Source organism: Stigmatopora argus, chromosome 3 (assembly GCF_051989625.1).
Source record: "Stigmatopora argus isolate UIUO_Sarg chromosome 3, RoL_Sarg_1.0, whole genome shotgun sequence".
Taxonomy (NCBI): Eukaryota; Metazoa; Chordata; class Actinopteri; order Syngnathiformes; family Syngnathidae; genus Stigmatopora; species Stigmatopora argus.
This window is the reverse complement of record NC_135389.1, coordinates 16,798,800-16,814,108: the sequence shown is the minus strand read 5'-3', so window position 1 is coordinate 16,814,108 and position 15,309 is coordinate 16,798,800. Positions and strand designations below refer to the sequence as shown.

Here is a 15,309-nt window from a genome sequence, read left to right as displayed (position 1 = left end):
ATTTCCCTCAAAATTATGAATAAAGATCCACGCAACAATTTAAAAGATTTTTTTTTTTTTACTAGTGGTTAACATATTTTAGATTTGGAATTTTCTATGGATACTCTGGCTTTGTCCTGTATTCCAAAAAATATTTGTAACACGATGGAAAGCTGAAACTTGAAATTGTCCTGACATAATGGAACTTCTCATCAGAAGTTACTTCCATCCTAATGAGGATAAGCACAGAAGAAATGTCTGGACAATATATGCAAGTCAAAAAAATATTTTTCCACCAATTTATTTTAAAAGGGGTGTTGTATTAAATTAAATCTCTCACTTTTAAAAGTGAAGACAATTTTTAATTTGGACAGATTTTAGACTGGTGGGATCTGGTCATAGCTTTGAGTTTTTACTAAATTAACTGTAAATGTAAATGTTCGGAAATACACATCCAGGTGATTAGTCTACGACCACGGTGTACCTCACCTCTCACCAAAGTTAGCAAGGAAGGTCTCTTATGAAAGTATAAGGCTTTGGAGGAGCTGATGCTTTGCGACCTTGTCAGAGGTTAAGAAGTTCATCAAAGTATGAGTATGTCGACTCGATACATGTATAAGACAGGCCATTTGGCCATCCTTAAATGTCCTGCTGTTTTATACATATGTTGCACATCTGCCTGTTCAACATTCAGTTTGTTAAACAGGTGCTGGGGTTGAATAGGTCAAACAGTTAAGACATGAAAATTTTCCTTTAAAAAAAAAAAAAAACAAATTCTAGGCCTGTCATTTCCAATGAGACTCTTTTTGTGCAATGCAGTATACAACTGGTTTGCAGTAACTCAGCATGTTTGATTACCAACATAAGTGTTGAGAGTTCAAATCCCGAATGTTTTTTTAATGGTAAAATTCCAGAAACCACTGCTTTCTGTATTGTTCTGTAGATTTTATTTATCTATATTTATTTATTCATGTTTGTTTGTTTGTTTGTTTTTACAGTGCACTTGTTACCAATGTTTTTTTTGTTTTTTAATAAACTATCCTATATCTATCTCAGCTGACTGACAGGGTAGGTACACCCTGAGTCGGTTTCCAGGCAACTAAATCCTCTATGGTCATAAAAGTCCAATATTAATCTATTCACTGCTATAACTACAATTAGAGCAGGCATATACATCCCTATATTGGCAGTTGTTTCAGATCATTTACTTAGCATTTGATCCAGACCCACAAAATAATGGCTATTGTTGCAATATAAGCGCCAAGCTGACTGAAAAAAATTGTAGACTTTGATCACTAGTAGAACCCGAATCGTTTTCACCAGATATCCAATTTTTTCTCACCAAAAGTGAAGAAAGTGTTGCATTATGTTCCAAAGAAAGCTACACTCAATTGTGAATTTCAGATTTGAGGCCTGGGCTTACCGTATAATTTAGATCATTTTATTCAAATACTATGTTTTTGATGCTCTTTCAAATTGGAGCTTCCTCTCCATTCTTGAATTATTGAATTGATTTGTACTGGGGAATTGGCCGTTTCAGGTCATTTAATTGGCTGCTGTGTTTGACTGAAAAATGTTGCCCCTTTTCCTCCCTGCTGCTATGTCATCTCCTGGATATCAAGGGTCAGTTCAAGGATAGTAGGTCTGTGGGAGGGATAAAAGTAAAATCTGGTATATTTTACTCTAATGATGCAACCACAGAAGATCATGCTGTCTCAGCAAGATGCAGACAGCTGCGAATCCAATAGCTTTAAGGCACCGCATCCTGGGTAGGAGGAGGAGGAGGGATAGAAGCAGCCACACCATGTAAGAATAAGACTAATACGGGAGCTCCAAAGTTACGTATTTAAAGAACATTGCAAAAAAAAGCAACCTGTTTCTTTTTTAACAATTTGTGTCGCTTAAGTAGTGGAATATTTTCTCCTCGACTCACAAACTGCAGTAGCTCAATTTAAGCGCTGATGCGCTAACCATTCATAATCATTATTTTGATAGAACATTAGATTTACCTGCAGATTGCGTACAAACACATTAAGTACCTGGCTATCAGCAAATCCCAGGATCGTTTTACACTGATTTACACAGAAAACATTTCAAACCAGAACCACATATGCTTGTGACATTTTCTGCCAGTGTCAATCAAAACATAAACTTTGTGATTTTTTAACCACAGTTTTTTTAATGTTTTATTTATCTATCCAACAGATGATTTTATATAGTATGGCAGTGAAACAGCGTAAAGTCTCTTTTTTTGTACAATTATTTAGTATCTACCAAATGTCTATCTATTGTGAAAGTGAATTAAGTTAGGTCCACATTCAATATGCACCATACACCTTGCTTTACTTTGTGCTCACAATAAAATAATTGAAAAATGCAATTGCTAAAATGACAGTTTTTTTAGAGAGTTTTCTCTCATCTCAAACGATTTGAGTCAAATCAACACGTAAAAAAAAGACCAAGTTGTTTCCCACCTGAGCTCATTACAAACTGATTGTCCTCTCAACATTTTCTCCGTCATTAAAAACACATTCCTTGCCGGAATTTCTCAGGAAATGTTCATCTGGAGGGTGGGAAGTAAGCCTTTTTTAAGAGTTATTGGAGAATGTGATTGTTGAACCATATTTAATACATGAGCGTGTAGGAGGTGGGAACTCGAACACTGCCAATGCTCTTGACGTGACCCCGCCTCTATCTTTACGGCTGAAATAGATCTGTCCTGTGGTGTTTTCCCGCTGCTGTCTCTGTGATCACTTCAGGGCCTGGCCCTCCTCCCAGTCTTTTTCCCTACACAACACCAGTTAGATGTATGGACGGACGTACGCGACCATTCTCTCTCTCCCGTTGCACCATCAATCGGAATTCACATTTTCCTGTGTATTTCCCTGCAGATGGATGTGGCAGGCAGTCAATGTGGGGGGAAATTTACTACACATGGGCCATTTTCTTTTTACTAGCAACCTCTCTCTGCCTTCAAGTTTAAAGTGTGGTCTCATTTGTAATTAAAGATGGTTGTTAAATGGCATTCAAATGAAAGCAGATTAGATTTTTATTCATGACATACAAGTATGGAGGAAAAAAATTCTAGTTTGACTGTGGTTAAATAGTTTGCACTACAGAGTCGCTGTACAAATTGCTCTATTCAGGTCTTGTTCCTAGACATGTACACTTAACAAGACTTACAAAAAGGGTTCAGTTAGGAGAAAACTGTCAGTGTTTCTTTCCACTTTCTCAGTCAGTATCAATTCTTTAATTCCACCATACCTTTTCCCCTATTTTCAGTCTTGCCTTCTTGGGTGTCATTGGCTTGCTTTTCAGTGGTTGTTAATGAATTCATTGGGAAGTGAACATGACAGTGATTATACACAGCAACACTGATGGGTGGCAGTGTTACTAGTGCGGGTATGTATTTTTCCATTCTACAGTTTTGACATTTCTATTTGTGTCCCACCCTCTTGCACACTGACAGTACCTTCAGTACAGTGCACTGGCAGATCTGCAGATCTTATTCACTATTTATTAGCTGTCTTTCCCAGTCCTTACCCGAATCGTGGCAATGTACGTACATATTTTGAATTATAAAAGAAAAGAAAAGCACTGACAAAAGATGATTCTGGATCGGTTCTGAATCCCTTGAGTGGCCCCTTAATCTCTGAACGGTATCTTTTACTGTAATCCCATGGATTTATCACACATTTTCTTTACAATTTCCTAACAACACTGTACTAAAGTACTAACTTGTATGGACAATTTCATAATTATACTGTACTAAAGTACTAACTTGTTGTCACGTTTTGTTAGGGTTTTGGGTGGATGTGTGCGTGCTTTTCCTTGTGTGTACTGTCCGGGTGATTGTGTGCGTTTCACCTCTTGTGTCCCTCCGGGCTCCCCTTCCCTTATGTGGACAGGTGTGTGTGATTGGTAATTGGCCCTTGTGTCTTACATGTATGGTGTGGGAGTTTTAGCTAGTGTTTCGTCTAGTCCCCTTCACGTAAGTCATGTTTTTGCCTTTTTGTCAGTGTGCGTCCTCTCCGCTCAGTTTTGTTTTTGATAACCTTGTCCCAGTTTTTGTACTAACCACTTTGCATTAAAATCCAAAAATTGTGCACTATAGAACAGCCAACATGTGAATCAGCTAAGATTCTGTTCAAAGCTAAGATGTGTTGTTGCCAAATATTTATTAACTCTGTTTGGTTTACTAAGTACAAAAAGCAGGCGTCAAGTTTCTGATACGCGCCGCTTTCTTGCCACTTTGCCCTCTTGTGTCAAACATGGCAAATTCAATAATCGAGTAGATGCAATGAATGCGTTCAAAAATTTGAGGCACTTTGCTCAGTAGGATGACAAAGTGTCTCAAAACTTCTCATTGTGTGTGTTTCATTTTTTATGAATAATTCTTGGATTTCAATGTACAGAAGCTGATTGAGGTTCAGCACATGTTTTAAATTATAATGTTTTCACATTTTGGGATCACTGTAGTTCCCCATGATGTGAATGTGTATCATTTTCTTTTTGACACCTGATTATTTCTTGTGGCCCAATCGATGGGAAGTCTTTTTTTGCAACACAAAAATAGAGGTGAACATTTGTTTGAAAGCAATCTAGCCTCAAGAAAAACAATATACCATCTTTGAGAAAATAATTTATTGATTTACTCACAATGTGAACAAAAAAAAAAGAGAAGTCACGTCTATTTAAAAACGTGACATTGAGATTTGGTACAATGCCTGCGGCGGATGTTTACTGCACATGCCATCTAAAAGGATGCTGCACTGTAAGTGTTGCATTAGCTGAATGCAAAACTAGGTCAGTAGATGCAAGCTTGGTTTGTGGTTCCGGTCAGCGGCACTTGCCCAGCCTGTGGCGCTTCTCATCAGCAGGTCAGATGTGAGGCCAGTGTACGTACGCAGACGGCAGGTTCTCTACTTCACCCTCCTCAACACAGTAGGCTACTCGCCTTACAGCTATTGTACTTTACTGAGGGCTCCCCCAGATCCCGATACCAACTCAAATACTGTAAATAGCAAAGGTATGCTTAGGTATCAAGAGTGTTGATAGTGTAAAGGGCAGTTTCTGACATGGGAGGTTGTGACAAATCCTCTACTTTCAAATATGAGTATTATATTATGGTAAAGATATTAGCTGGAATTACAAGACCATTGCTCTAGAAATTTGTTGATTAAAAAAATCCATTTGTTGAATGGGATTTGTGCGGAAAGGTTTATTTTTTTTCATTTGCATTTTACTGAGGAATGGACACAGAAGCATGCACCTCAGCTTTGAAGCAAACTGATTATCAGCATTACAGATCATGTGATGTCTGCTGAAGATCATGTGATAGCCTGGGGAGCTCTCTCACTCTTTCTATATCTCTCTCTCTCTCTGCAGGGTGGCAGAATTACAAAGCTCTTTTGTCTGACATCTTGTGTTCACCAAATTAAAATAATAAGGACTTTGTATGTGTTATTTGCACTTGGAGGTGTGATGTATGCACATCTGTTTGAGTCAATTCTTCCTCATTTTCTTTTTCTTTTTTTTAAATCACAAACGACTGTGGTCAGTTTTATTAATTAGGCAATGTTTTGAAGATTTAAACATCTATTGTGTTATATTCCAGTATAATGACTGTGTGAAGAATAATGCCTTTCTAATACTGAAAAATTTGAGAAAATTTGTTTAGTACTATCGAAGTGTTTTAAAATGAGAAGAAGAGTAATTCCAAATCCGCACAATTTTTTACTTTTGCAGAGGCTCTGTTGGTTCATGCCCCTTAATTACCATGCAACTTGTTTCACAGCCTTCATTTGGGTCTTGGAGTAATACCACAAGCGACAGGGATTGGTGGTAATCCATAGTAATTAACATCTTTGTTACTTCAGCACAAAATTTAGTTAGCTGCAAATGCTCTGCTAGCAGAGATCATTACAGGAAGGAATCATTTGAAGACAAATATTTTTGAACTACAGATTCCAAAGTGTGTTTTCTTTTTTTCTCGAGACTGGAATCTCCTCTTCAAGAGTTAAATAAGCATTCTAAATAGAACTCCTGGGCCTCATTGTGAGGCAGTACCGATTAGATAGAATCATTTAATAATTGAAAAACTATAAATTGTCTATAAGGCGATGGTGTTTAAGGCGCGGTGGTGTATAAGGCGCAGTGGTGTATAAGGCGCGGTGGTGTATAAGGCGCGGTGGTGTATAAGGCGCGGTGTAGAGGGTGGCGTTGTATAAGGTGGTGGTGTATAATTCTACATAAAATCCAGAAGAAAATATTGCCGCAAAATCCTTGTCCCCTTTAGACATTGCTGATATGAGTGGCACCACAGTATGCATCCTTGACTGTTTTTTGTAGTTGTTTTTTTACCTACAATCTGGGTAAGAAAGGAGGCTAATTGCTGTTGGTATTTGGGATCGTTGTTGGTGTTGTTGTGAGCGCGATAAAACAACATTCAACAGAGTGCCCGGACCTGCAATTGTTTTTACCTCCTTTTGATGAATATTTAATCCTTTTGAGAAGTACAGGGGCTAGAGGGATTCCAACGATACTAAATCTTCCTTTTGTTCTACTTTACAATGCCGACCAGTTGGAAATATTTCAGAATGTTGTTTAATTCTAGAATATTAATGTAATTAATATTTAATCAATAGAAAATGCAGTTTGAATCACAGTGTGTACACCATTTAATTCCATGGTACTTTTATTTTGAAGTTTTCTACAATGGGTTACATACTTTCAGATTGCCAATGATCATAAAGACTTGACTTTAATACAATTCTTTGTGTCAAAAAACGAAGACGAACACTGCTAAGGTATGACAGGGAAGAGAGAAAAATAAGTCACTATGATGTGGAGCTTTTCTTCAAGAAATATGACAGGCCATTGTTTTGACGACAAACAGAATTCAACTATTTGGCTCTTTGTTTGGCAGCTGAAAAGGAAGGTGAAGAACCCAGGGATGTCATTGAAATCCCTGTACTCTTCAACTGGGATGCCACGCAGCCTGTGAGAACACGTAGCAGACTGATAGAGAATATTCTGTTGCTCAAGGAATAACTGGACGACAATCACACTCTTGCCCAAATGCTCCATTATTGACTTGCTGAAGGCTGTAATGTATTTTGATTGGATTACTTATGCAGCTCATCAGTTGTGCCTTGACCTTGTTTGGGCTGAAGTGACTACTTACCCTCAGTGGATTCGTACCTAGGATCACATTTATTAGTCTGGTTTTAGGAGATGGAAGATTTCTCTGGGATGGCTATGTGTGTGGCGTCAACCTTCATTCTATCTAACCACTGTATCTTAGAAGACCTCTCTTGGAAAATTGCCTGCACTCAATAAAAGATGATTGATAGTTTGATGTCTTCCTGCCATTATTAATCCTCTTTATTGGTTAACCAAAACATGCCATAATTCTGCAATTACCAGCTGGAAAAATGAGTTTTTTTTTCCAAATAAATTTAAAAAAATATTCCCATTAAAGTTCTTAACCAAGCCCCACTCTACGTATTCCCCTTTTAACTGTCTCAATAAAGTCATTTTTTTGCTAAGCACTAATTCCAGAAAATATGCCTGTGTTAATTAAATCAATTAAAAGTTAAAGGGCTTTCTAATTTTAATTAGATTCTCAAACGCATGTATTCTTTTTTACTGTTATTCACCTGTATTGACTAAAAAGTATCAGTCTGGTTTGTTCAGAAATTTACACTATTCTATTACCTTTTGTGTTTTGTTATCACATAAAGCATATTTTTCAGTTCTTGTCATGTTTTGTTGGGGTTTCGGGTGGATGTGTGAGTGTCTTTCCTTTTGTGTGCCGTCCGGGTTAGTGTGCGTTTCACCTCGTGTCCCTCTGGGCTCCCCTTCCCTTATGTGGCCAGGTGTGTGTGATTGGTAATCAGCCCTTGTGTGTGTATTTAAACCCCTGTGTCTGACATTTCTAGTGTCGGAGGATTACCTTGTGTCTCGTGTTTTCCCCGTCATGTAAGTCCTGTTTTTGCCTCTTTGTTGGTGTGTGCGTCTTCCCCAGTTTAGTCGCCATTTTTGGTCAATTTTGTCATTAATATCCTAAATTGTGGACTAGCAGTTTCCTGCTTCCTGGTTTCTGTCTCGCTACGCACTCGAAGCATACCATGACCGTTCTATTATCAATAATTGTGGACAGTGCCATAATAATATGATGAACTATTCTTAGAGGATTTCCACCTAATGCTGTCATTTGTTCATATCCAAGCTCGCCTGTGTTAATCCCCTAACATTAATTTGACCTTGTAAAAGAGGTGACCTTATCCACCAATATCACGTTCCATCTCTGGCTCAAGTATAGCATTAGTTCTAATTGCACACCAAAGTAAAAGGTCGCCTGGTTTGATTGAACAGATGTCATTTCGTTTATGTATTTTATATTTTTACTATGACAAATGATTTTATTCAGAGCTGAACAAATTGACAATGCATTATATTACTGTGTTAGATTTCCTGCAAGCATGTAGTAACTCCTCAGAAGTCGAGCCGATGCTCGCCCAACCATTTAAGCAATACATTTTGCATGCATTTCACAGTGTATTAGCTTAGTGTTCTAAGAGACAGTTTCCTCCTAGCTCTTTTTTTAAAGTGTATAATTGCACTCCACCAGTCAGCATGCTGTCAGCTCGATGAAACGTATCACAGAAAAGACACTGAGATTACAGTATAACTGTAACAAAAATAGACATCATTGTTTCCCCCTCCATTATGTGCTCTAATTTCTTCCCTTAGGCTATTCTTTGGCAACAGCTATTCACGCTGCTACGAACCGTGTGTGAAACACTAAAACTGCAATCGGCACAGCAGTTGGACAATGTGTCAAAGGAGTTTATTAAGTTTATCTGGGAGAGGTTTGTTGGCTCTTAGCACGGCTCAACATAAGTGAAATAGTATCTAGCGCATTAGTTTAAGCAGTCTTTTATGTATGGGTTTGTATTATTATTGTTCTTTTATTTTCTTAGTGGAATGGATGCACCAAAGGTCAGTAAAGGAGTTATGCAAGGACTGGCATATTGTCAGATTCCTCAAGCACCTCGAGGCAAAGATTTTCACACTTGTAGGGAGCGAGATGAAAATAGTCTGCTTGGATCCCAGCAACTAAAGTTCTGCTCATGCTTTCTCACAGAAGATACTCACTGTAGTTGCTGTGAGGAATGTGGTTTTATTCTTGAATATCAAACTTTCATACATTGAATTTGTGGATGTCTCAAAAGGCATTCATTGTAAGAAACAAATGGGTTTTCTAGCTATCGCATGCTAGAGCTATTGGATGGTTAGTATTTTGCAACTTTTTGACGCAGATAGCCGCCCCACCCTCTTTCTGTTCTCCTTTTCCACTTTTCTTTTCTTTTTTTAAAGCGGAGTTTTATTCCATATGCTCACCAAGTGCTTTAAAGTGGGGAATTACTTTGGGGTAAAAAAAGGCATTTGAGGCACTTTTTGTATATCCATGACATCCAATGACAGGATACACCATTTAAAGAAAAACAAATAGATTGATCCTGCTGGTGATACAGCTGACCCTCATTGTGACCGGACATTTGGTCGCCGGACGTTTGGTCGCCGGACGTTTGGTCGCCGGACGTTTGGTCGCCGGACGTTTGGTCGCCGGACGTTTGGTCGCCCGGACTTTTGGTCGCTGGACGTTTGGTCGCCCGGGTGAATATAATTTTGAGAGTTGGTTTCAACAATAGATATTTAGATATTAAACTCTCTCTCTCATGAATATAATTTTGAGAGCTGGTCTCAACAGTACACTCTCTGTCATGTGGTCAAACGTACCGCGACCAAACGTCCGAGCGACCAAACGTCTGGGCAACCAAACGTCCAGGCGACCAAACGCCCGGCGACCAAACGTCCGAGTACCGCCCCTCATGATACGAGCGCCGCACATTACGAGTTTTTCATGATACGAGAATCGTCACGAGAGAAAAAGAGTCTCATTATGCAGGCAAATGTTCACAATATGGCCGATTCCTTGAATTATTATTTCGCGCTAACATGGGGGGGGGGTTCATGGTAAGTATTGCACACATTAACTGGAATTCAATTATTGCTTTTGGACAAATCCATTAATGATACGAGCAGTTTCACGTGAGTTGGTCATGGAAGAGATTGTGATAGTATTATGAGGTTCCACATAGAGATACAAATTCCTGCCTGCCAAGATTATTTTATTTTCTATTTACTTCTGTGCATACAAATTCTGCCTTAATATGTTGAACATATTATGTACGCTTGCTGTTGCAGTTTCTGTCTCATTCTGACAGCTGTTTGCTGGTTCCTCTTTTGTCTATGGTCAAAGGTCTTTAATAACAGCCCCTCTCTCTCAGTTTGAAGTGGCTCATTATTTATTTCCTATGACACGTATTCACTGAGTTTATTTCTGCCGCGTTTGTGATCCAATATCAAATGCTTTGCTGTCACATAAGAGATTAGTGATGTTATTCTATGAATGCCATAATCTCTGTCTTTTATCCTTTTTTGGTGTCTGATAGGAGTTTATGCTGGGATACATGCATTTCTGTTTATTTGATTTGGGAATTTGTGAAATTAAATGGCAATAGGCAAGCAACTGATACCTCATTGGTGCGAATATAAAACATATTGATATCTGACTTTTTTTAAAGGCAAAGTAGTACTGCAATACCACAAAGAAGCACAATTATTTTAGTTGTCCAATCCCCCTTGAACACTACTTTACTGGCTCAACTCCCTTGTTGATACATTCCATTGATGTGAGAGGCACATAGACACCCAGTTGCTTTTTGTGGGAAGGTGAATGTGCCTTTCACAGTCATTATATTTGTAAAATAGTGACATCTGTCATCGTTTGGGTGACTCCTCATTATGGAACTATGATAAACATAGCTTAAATACTGTAGAGTCAAAACTAATTGTCATTTTCATTGTACTTGTGCGAATATATATTACACAAAATGCAGCAGTTATTTAGAGAAGGAAATTTATTTACTGGCCAGTTTCAGATTTAGTACATTTTGGCCTGCATGTCTGTGGTATATGCTGAATACACATAACTGGAGAATGACAATTTCAAAAAATGTGCATTATTTAGTCCTGTGTGATCTATTTTACATTCCCCTGTTCAAATTTTTAGACAGCGTCCTCAACACTGTTGTTTAGAAATTAGTGGCTAGCACATCCTGTTTATATCCACCCACTATTGTTGGCTTTTAAATCCTTTCTTTCTGTAAACCAGGCTAACTCTAAATGAAAACAACTGTGATAATGATTTATGCCAACAACTAATGGGCCTTTACAAGGCATGCACATCCTGCATGTCTCAATGATATAGATGTGTCTGCCTCCTTCAGGAGATGAACCATATAGGACTAATAGAATTACACATCCGCCTCCTCCGAATCTGGACAGTCCCCAGAGACTACGGAATTAATCATTTGGAATCACTGTTTTACAGAATCCATAAGAGGCAGGTATGTAGAATTTGCTATTCAAGCCAACATATGGAAGTAAATGTGGCTACCCAGATGTACATTTCATTTGTATGCAACAGAAAAGTCGTTTGTGTACGACCTCGCCTCAAGTAAAGTAAAAATGTAGGTTTGAAATATACATCTTCTTTAATTAATTCAAACCACAGAGATGCATAACTCATTGCATTTAACATGAGGACACTGTGACAGAATACCAAAATGTGCCAGAAGATGTGTTAGCCTGACGTCAGTATTTATCACCCCTGTGGTTATCATACATTTGTGCATAAAGTTGAGAGAACACTGACGCTGATGATGTTTAGTGATTCTGTTGCAAAATAAATGACACCAAGCCGCCATTCTGTAAGGTGATATTCATTTTCTCATTGGAGGAAGAGAAATGTTTTTTAAAATTTTATTGTAACCGGTTATGGGCACATCATTTTGAATAATGGCTCTTTAGCTGACAACAACTGCTAAATGTCATTCCTCCCAGATGGTGCTTAGTCTGAAGAGTCTAGCATGTTTTTCTTTTTAATAAATCAGTCAGTCTTTCATAAAAAAAATATTGTCAGTAATTATCTCTTGCGTCATAAGACGCAGAGAAGTATTTGAAGAACAAACCAATTAACAAAATGATCAGTGTAAATTAACACATCACAGTGAGTATTGATTCCCCATTTAACGATTGCGCAAAGCTTTTTGCTCTATGTAACAAAGGTTGTCTTCATGATCCATGCCATGCATATCATAGTAATCGGTTGAACATAGATTTCTCCCCACAGAGCAGTAAATGACAGATCGTCGCAGCCATAAGAAAAGTATCACAGTCATATTCTGCCACTAGGAACCCGTTTATTTGACTGTGCTCTTTCCAACGTTGCGCTTTTATAAATCTACTTTATGACTACATCTGCTGTGCCCATACCTCGCCATGCAATGAAATAACATCCAGTGAGGACACACAACAATGATTTCATTTGTGACACTTTTTCTGAGCTGTTCTGTGGGTAGGTGTGTCATGATTAGATGAAGATGCCATAAAAAAGCATAGATTAAAAGAAACTGGAAAGCCACAGCTGTGTATCCAGTCTCACAATCAGATGCAAGCATTAGAGCTGATGCAGTGGTCAATCCTGCTCTTGTTATTGGTGCTCTAAGATCTTTAGATAGTGGACCTTTACTGTCTTGCTAACCCAAACTGCATACGGATGGTGGTTCCTTGCTGCAGGCAGCGCTCCTGTCAGATGATCTCAGCCCTGCCAGAGACCTGCAGAGCTGCTCTGGTATAAATGATGGCTTGTCCAGTTATTATGGAACAGAGCAGGGCTAAATTCTATATGATTTAAAGTTTGCTTGTCAGGCTGCCATCTGCTTCCATACCGTGTGTTCATCCGGTGTCCGCTAAGTATTAGTACCTTTCATTCCTAATAGTGGTAGCGTTACAAAACAGTAATTGACACTGCCATGACTATTTAGGCTTATGACTATGTCTCATTCAATCAGGATGTGTTTTTCATTCCCTGTTCAATTCTGACTACTTCTAATTGTTGTTGCATCTCATTCAACCTGGCACACTGCAAGCAGGCCACCAACATGGCAGTTGTGCTTCATTAATCCTGTCAAGCATGAAGCGGACAGATGCATTAAATGGGCCAGTAAAAAAACAATTGGGTCGTTTTAAAGCTCTTGTGTCTCATTTTACTGGGACATCACTGAGTTAAATCAGAGGAAAGTGTTTAAATGTCTTTATCTTTGCACATTGCCCAATGCCTCCATGTCACCTAGTCTTACATTCGATCCAACCATTGAGCATGGATTGAAAGGTGGGTGCAAGTAAAAACATTGTTTTCCCCTCCCCCTTTACCGCACTAGTAGTGACCTTGAGCAAGGCCCTTCTCCCTTGACATATCTAGTGGAGCTGGTAACAGAGAGCGAAGCTTTACAAAAGGTTTTCCTTTTTATGATATTGGTTATTATGGTTAATGGTATATCATTGGGGGATAATCAAATTTTGTTGTTAGAGCTCAGAATGGCTATAACAAGGGGTCCTTTTTTTCCTCACGATTGCTTTACTGTGTATATTTGTTCAATTAAATTGACAAAAAAAAATCTTAATGTGATATGATGGGAAATATGCTTTTAGTTGAGATGAGTAGGTAAATACAGAATGCTTGTGTGTTGTATGTGCACCAGTTGCTAAGTTAATTACAGTAATCAGGTTAAAGAGACTGGAACTGAGGATCATTTTGCTTGCGAGGAAATTTTCTCTAGACTTCCTCCGTGAGTTGGAGAACTTCACACTCTAGCAATGACCAAGTTACTGAGACCTGACCATGAAGATCACAAATCAGAAAAATTCACTCCCACTGTCATTTTATTCATAAAAACTCACTGTGGTGCGGGTAAACACAGCTGTAGTTGATGTCCATTTTTAATTGTTTTTCATTCTATAACGCATAAAGCTAAAAGCTAAAATAAAACAAGGAATCTTTTTTGGCTGTGCTTAAAAAGGCAGTTTGCATTTAAAAAACACCTTTTTTTGTATTTCTACTGACTAAAGTAAATTAGCCTATTTTGTATGTCTAATTTGATTTTGTGAAGCAACCTCTGAAAATACACCCAATTGAAGAGTGAAGGCGACCAGGCTTCAATTATGTTAATGCATTTGTAATAATACTCACAGCAAAGCCCCGTAGTCTCACTCTGTTATAAAGATACCTGCTATCTTGGCCTTCAGGAGTGTTGCAAAACCTATGCTAACATTTTGAAACTCTAGTTCGCTACTAAAAGGTAAACACAGAGAATTAAAAATAATAATAATAATAATTGAGTTCACTTTTCTCCCCCAAAACTTTTAAAACTGAAACACATTTTCAAGACCTTTATATCATAGACAGAGTATCTGATACAAGTTGCAAAACCTGTAGTTTGCAGATTCATGAAAGCTCAACGTTTGCCAATTGTTAGATCAGTATGTGTCATGTTGAGCATTTTAGTACACTTGTGTATCCTTAAAGGGGTCATTTCCTGGCAGAAAGTCAAACTTAACTCATGCTCGCTCATTATATTGGCGCTTCCGACGGAATCCAACCTTCCGAATCACATTTAAGTTGCCAGTAGTTATCTCCTGCTTATTTTGTACACCCACTCACATTGTCTGTTGCCACAGCATGGATAGGCCTGTAAAAATACTCCCCTCACACACGGATTATTATCATTATTCATCATTTTACATACAGAGCAATGGCTCCATGCAGGATTGTTAGTGTGTCACTTTAAAGGGAGTGGGATGAGCTGCTTTGATTGGCATTAAATACTCCCATAGTGTGTGGCTGAGTTCAATCACCTAATTGCCGACTCCATCTCCAACCAACCTCTGTGTAAATTTAAAGCACCCGCTATGACAGATTTACGCCCATCAAGCATGGCAGCCTTTAGTTTTAGTGTTAGAAAGTTGGTGTTGTTATACACAAATCATTTTTCAAACAAAACAGCTATGGCTATCGTAAGCTTGTTTACAGGCCTGTGCTTGTCTGTGAAGGCCGCATATTTGGTCAGAAGGTCATAAGGGTGAGGGATTAGTGAAGTGATCTTTTATTCAAATTTTTGTTCACTGTTTTAAAATGGCTAAATATTGCTTTGTGCAGGTTGTCAAACAAAATAATTATTTACACAGTGAAAGTAGTATTGCAGATGAAGCATGACTGCTGAAAAGGGACTTTCAGTTGTATTTTTACTTTCAGTCAATATTGTTTGGCTCGGGTCACAAAAGCATTTAATTAGCAGCCAGTAATAATGGAAAATGGCACTATGTTGTTTTGAAAATTCCAGTTACACTTTACTGTCG

The 15,309-nt window shown here is 38.2% G+C and overlaps 1 protein-coding gene across 3 annotated transcripts in view; it reads left to right on the top strand.

Moving 5' to 3' along the window:
* The window catches only part of tln2b (talin 2b), a 91,163-nt gene that overhangs the window by 15,126 nt on the left and 60,728 nt on the right, over window positions 1–15,309 (top strand). The window lies entirely within an intron of this gene.